Here is a 5,838-nt window from a genome sequence, read left to right as displayed (position 1 = left end):
GCAGCCTCGGAAACATCGCTCTTCTGCTTTATTTCCGCCTGAGAGAAAGGATCTCTCTTATCGCTTCGGCTGGAAGGCAAATAGAAAGCTCGCACTCGCTGCGCGTGGGGCTGCGCCGTCGGGGTCGCCTGGAAAGGTCCGGCCCGACGGGTACAGGGGGCAGGCACACAGCCGCTCCAGAGCCCCGGGCCTCGGTACCGCCGCGCCCCGACGTGCCCCGACAGAGAGTGGCTCGGGGCCGCACCCTCACCCTTTGCACCTCTCGGATGCGGGGGCCGCGTCCATCCATTCTGGGGCCAGGAGGGACGCAGGTAGGACGGGGCGAGCGGCTGGGCCGGGCCGGTATCCCCGCTTCCCGCAGGCAGCAGTGTTGCCGCGGGGATTCCCGGGACCTCTCTACTACCCCGTGTTCCCCGCTTCACTTTTCTCTCGTTACTTTATAGCTCGAGGGTGGAGATGGCGTGCGGATCTTCCCTCAAAATGCCTCTCCTTATTTATTAAGGTTTTATAATTATTATTATTATTATTATTATTACATTATCCTGGTTGACGACGAACTAACTCGGTGGCTCCTAAGGAAGGTCACGCATTCTCTCCTCCTCCCCCCGTCCCACCGTCACACCCAGTGCTCGGGGCGCCGTCGGGGGCTGCAGTGCCGCGGTGCTTCCGATGGACGGAGGGAGACGAGAGGTTTTGCTTTCCGTCTTCCCCCGACGGGGGCGTTTTTTTGCGTCGTTGTGGGAAAGGTGCTTGCGGGGGGAGGCTCTCCAGGCTTGAGGTTCTCGAAGTTCAGCCCTAAAAACGACCTCAGCCGCTTTCCCCGAAATAAATCGGGGGGCTGGTGGGGATGGAGCCACGCTCGGGATCGTCCTCGCCAGAAGAAAGACAATGTAACAACCGCAGCTCGTTGCGCTGCATGGGAGAATCTGCTCCGGTAGAGGCGATTCGCTACCAGAAGTCCTGCTCTGATGAAGGAAAAGCCTCACTTTTCCCCATTGATTTTGATTTGATGTGTCACGGGCTGTGACCTTCTGCTGGACCTTCCGAGGGTTGCTTAGCATCAAGCCACTGATTGGAGTATTTCAACTCAGTGATCTAATTGAGTGTTCATGTCATAACATAGCGAATATTGTCTGGTCTCCCATAATGAAGCGGACCAGCCAATGGCACATCACCAAAAACTTCAAGAGAGCTTCCGTTCCTCTGAAGTGGGAGCCGCGTTCCTGCCCACCTCCCCGTGTGCTCCCAGCCCGCTTAATTGGAGCGCTGCTGATGATGAACGGCCTTTGCTCGGGGGAAGCGGGGGGAAGGTTCTCTCCATTCATTTGCAGACGGCAGAGCCGCCCAAATTGACCCAATTAGTCGGACGGGCTGCGCTTCACCGACGGAGCGGCCGCGCAGCGCTACGCTGGGACGGAGCCGCTGGGGCTGCACGGGAGTGGGGCACCGCGGGACACCGCAGCGTCGGTCCCGCTGCTGGGGGGCACCGAGGGAGACCTCCGCACCTTTTCTTTCTTTCCTTCCTCCCGAAGCTCACAGGATCGCCTTCAGGCTGCATCGGGAGGGAGGAAAGCCGCGCCGCTGCATTACATATGTATATCTATATGTAGATTTTCAGCGTAAAGAGCACAGAAAGAGGGGGAAAGCTCTGCGATTCCCCCCCTTCCAGTTCCCTCTCGCACCCCCCCACCCCTCCAACCCCCCTTTTGTTACGGTCGCAAGATCAGACAGAACCTCTCTGAATGTAGGAAAATTGCTGTTGGCACATGAAGTAACTCATTAAAACGCAGATGGTGCTCTCGCTGGCCCCGGGACCCCCAGCACTGCCACTCTGCTCTACTATTAGGAGCTGCGGGGCTGCACCGGGCAGGGCAGAAATAAAGGGAAGCGGCGGCTACGAACAGTGAACCCCGTAAGACGCGGGGCGAACCGAGAACAGAACGCGGGGCGAAGGAGCGCAGTTCTGGGAGTGCCCCGAGGGGAGCGGGTGCCATAGGGCGGGCTGTGGGGCTTCCTGCCTTCGTGCCCTTCTGCGTCCTAAAGGCTCCCGCAGCCGGGAAAAAGGAAAACGGGAATAGGTCGAAATCGTCTCGTTCTCCCCAGTTCCTTTGTACGCTTTCGTGTGCAGCCGATGGGGACGGGAGGGAGGAGGGGGGTGGTCCAATACGCGGTGTTTTACCGCTGTTGTCGGGGGGGCGGGAGAAAGCGGAGAGCCCCGCGCAGGAGCTCCGATCGGCGGCAGAAAGGAGAGAGCAAATCCCGCTCGCAGATCCCCGTGCCGAGCGTTTATGCAAAACAGCGGCTTTCTGGGTGGACCGAGAGCTGCAGCGCACCGCAATCTGCGCAGCGCCTTTGCCCAGGCGGTGTTGTCGTTGGCAAGAGGAAAATGAAATATAAGCGGGGAAGCATTTTAATGGGGAAGGAGGGAATTCACAACTGTTAATTATTTGGTGACCTTGTATTCGATTTGTTTGAGCCCCTTATAAAAACACTAATGCAGACCAGACGGCCGGAGAGCGCTGCGGCAGCGCTTCCAAACAGAGCCGAGCGCCCGGGGAAGGAGAGAACGGCTCGGCTCGGCTCGGCTCGGCTCGGCCCGGTCCGGTCCGGCTCGGCTCGGCTGTGTTGCTACCGCTCTGCCGAATCGGAGCAAAGAGAGCAAGGACTGCTCGGGGCTGGGGAAGCGGCAGACTGTCTCCAAAGCCGCTGCGAGAGCAAACTTTGTGAAAAACACTGATTTCGGGAGAGGTTTCTTTCTCATATTTTTCCCTCCCCCCCCCCCCCCCCCCCCCTTTTTTTTTTTTTCCCTCCGTTTGTTCCCTTCTGAGAATCCTCCGCGGGGATCCTCGCCCCGAAGGGACTGGGAAGGAGGGGAGGGGGGGCAAAGCCGCCCCGTGGCCCATTTCGATCCGTGCCTACGACCGATCGTTTGCTCGGTTCTTAATTTCTCTCTCCTTTTTTGATTTTTTTAAATCATTATTATTTTAAATCCAGGATTTCCCCCAGTGAGGCTGATAGGAGGCTTTGGGTTTATTTTTAGTTCTAGTTAATGTTTTTTCTTTAGAGAGAGAAAAGAGAGCTTTCCGCTCCAGGACTGCTCAGTTCCACCGGCTGCACGGAGCCCGAGGAGCCCAAACCCGGCTGCGGGCTCGGGCACGGAGCGTCTCGCTGCTCTCATTTGCCTCCTCCCTCTTTAGCCCTACTGGAAAAAAAAAAAAAAAAAAAAAAAAAAGAAATAAAAAAACCAACAACAACAACAAAAAACAAGGAGCCGTTGACGGCGAAGTGCTCGTTTCCCTGCGATCCCAGCGCTGGAAGTGAAATCGGGAGCCCCTGCGTGCTTCTGGGCGAAAGGGGCCGTCCCAGCCCTCGTTGGTTGAGGGCAGCTCTGTGTGTTTTGTTTTCCAGGAACTTTCCCGTACTCCGCTCAAAAAACTCCTTCAAATCGTCCCCTTGCTCCTTCTCTTAGCTCTGAGCACAGAGATTCCGAATTTCGAATATCTATATATCTATATCTATACGCTTGGTTATTATTATTATTTGAGAGAGGGGGGAGCACAATGTTTTCTCGTCGATTTCTCGTAGCAAAACAGCGGACGGGAAGGGCACAGCTCTCACGGCCCCCCGCGGCACTCAGCAGCCCCCGTGCAGCCGCTCTCCGCCTCGGCGCATCCCCGGAGCCCGGCGGGAGGGCAGCGGGGCCGGCGGGCCGCGGCACAACGGAGGCGGCCGTTCCGGAGAGGTGCCGGGAAAAGCTGGGTGACGGAGGTACGTTGCTGGCGGAGGGAGAATGGAAGCAGCCTTCCGTTCGTTTCTCGGGGCTTTGGCAGCGTTAGTCCGAGGAAGATGCGGTCTCTCCCGGTTACTCGGTAGCGAAGGGAACGAAATATTGAAATCTCGTCGGGCGCCGTAAGAAAAAGCGGCGGCGATGCCGCCCGTTCGGAGGGGGGAGCTGAGAGCCGGGAAAGTCCCTCCTGGGGAGCACATCGGCAGCGCCCGAGGAATGCCCGCGGCCCCAACGGAACGGATGCGCCCGTTTTCACCTTATCGTCTGCGAAGGGTCCTTAAACTGCCAACGTGTTTTTGGTTTGCGAGTTTAAATACGGCTTTAAAGAGAATTAGGAGTAGGAAAATTCTTCTCGAATGCGGTTTGGGTATAATTTGCAGTGATGTAAAGTTAAGATCGCAGCCCCGATGGGTTGGCCGGGAGCCCGGTACCTGATCTGCCATGAAAAGGGAAACTCCGCGTAGCCCTCGTTAACCCCCGGCGCGCCTCGGAGCCGCGGTGCCTGCGGGGAGGGGCTGCGTGGCCGGGGGTGCTCCGGGCTGGGGGATACCGGGAGCCGCTCGGCTCGGAGTAACGACAAAAAGGAAAGAAAGCTGTCGGCATCGCAACGCCGTGCGGGGGTCGGGCAGCCCTAGGCGGGCGACTCTTTTCGAATCGCGTTTCTCAGCCCCCTGGGTCCGAAGGGAGCGCGGAGGAGAGGTCCCGAGCAGCGCGCGGTGTTCGCACAAAGGCGGAGAGGCGGCCGCGGGGTTTCCGCACCGCTCCGTGCGGTGGGAAAGCAGCTCACCGCCCCCCGGGGCCGCCCTCCCCCCTCCCCCCCATCGAGGGCGGCGGTGATGCCGCTGTGTCCCCTCCCTCCGCTCTTTTCCCACCCTCTTGGCCCCGCTGGGAGCGGGCCAGGAGAGGGGCAGGATTATATATTTATCTGGAATTATTCGCTTACGAGAGGGAATAAATCGTGTTTATCTGATGGGATTCGAGGCTGCCGCTTTGATACTGCCGCGATCGCTGCCCCTTCCTGAGAAAGAAGTCGGGAACTGATGGATCGGGGCGAGTTCTGCACCTCTCCTATCGCCGTGTCCCCGCCTCGACACTGCACACTGAGGCTGAGCCTTTGCAACGTGGGACACAGGGCGGCGAGCAGTCCCCCGCCTCCACCCCATCCCCTCGGCTGTACTGAGCGGGGCGAGCATCGCCCTTTGGAGCCATCCCCGGCAGGAATGCAGCTGTGCCCACATTAGGGGCTAATGTGGTTCCCTCGAGGCAGGCGGGTTTCTGCCCCAGCAACTCTCTTTGCCCCGCCCGCCCAGTGTCCCCGCTGGGGGCTGCGGGAACGCGCAGCGTTAATCCGCGCTGAGTCACTGCGCTCTGCGCCGCGTAAGGTTCTACAGCGCCGTGCCATGCCTGAAGGTCTCGGTGTGCATCAGTCGTGCCGCTGTTCCTCCCACCTCCCCCCCCAGGAGGCTCCCCCGGAGCTGTCAGGTGGAGCTGAGGCTGTGAAATACGCTGATGAGGAGGAGCGCTGACCTCTGCTGTCAATAAATACCGTGGGCTGTGTATTTCTTCGGTCTCCCTCTGTCTCAGGAGCAGACCGAGCACGGACAATCGGAGGGGGGCGGCCCAACAGAGGCTACAGTGACACTTTTACTGTTGAAATATACACGGGCTTTACTGGCCTCTGGGGAGAGCGAGGGCTTGGGGAATTTCTGTGTTTGCTGGGCTGTAAACATTTTATTGGAAAGCAACTCGGGAGAATGTGGTTGGCTTTGTGAGCTGTGTTTTGTACACCCATGTGTCAAAAAAGAAGTCTAGGTCATTCTCTTGGAGCTGAACATAAATGTGTACATGTACATATATGTGTATATATATGTGTATTTGTGTATGCATACAAACACAAAGCCATTGCTTTGACTGCAGTGCTGGGGGGCCAAGGAAGTGCATGGAGCTGGGTTGCCACGTCCTTCCTCTGGTGTGGAGCGTCTTGTATGACGTGTATCCTTCAGTCTCTCCTCTCCTCTCCTCTCCTCTCCTCTCCTCTCCTCTCCTCTCCT

General features: G+C 58.2%; 1 protein-coding gene across 1 annotated transcript in view; it reads left to right on the top strand.

Annotated features, from left to right (window-relative positions):
* GDF6 (growth differentiation factor 6) overlaps positions 1-5,838 on the top strand; it is an 8,921-nt gene that overhangs the window by 2,041 nt on the left and 1,042 nt on the right. The window lies entirely within an intron of this gene.

The sequence above is a fragment of the Lagopus leucura genome, unplaced genomic scaffold (genome assembly GCF_019238085.1).
Source record: "Lagopus leucura isolate 7727_CA_CO unplaced genomic scaffold, USGS_WTPT01 Super-Scaffold_100002, whole genome shotgun sequence".
Classification (NCBI taxonomy): Eukaryota; Metazoa; Chordata; class Aves; order Galliformes; family Phasianidae; genus Lagopus; species Lagopus leucura.
Note: the sequence above shows the minus strand (reverse complement) of the source record. Positions and strands in the feature narration are given on the sequence as shown.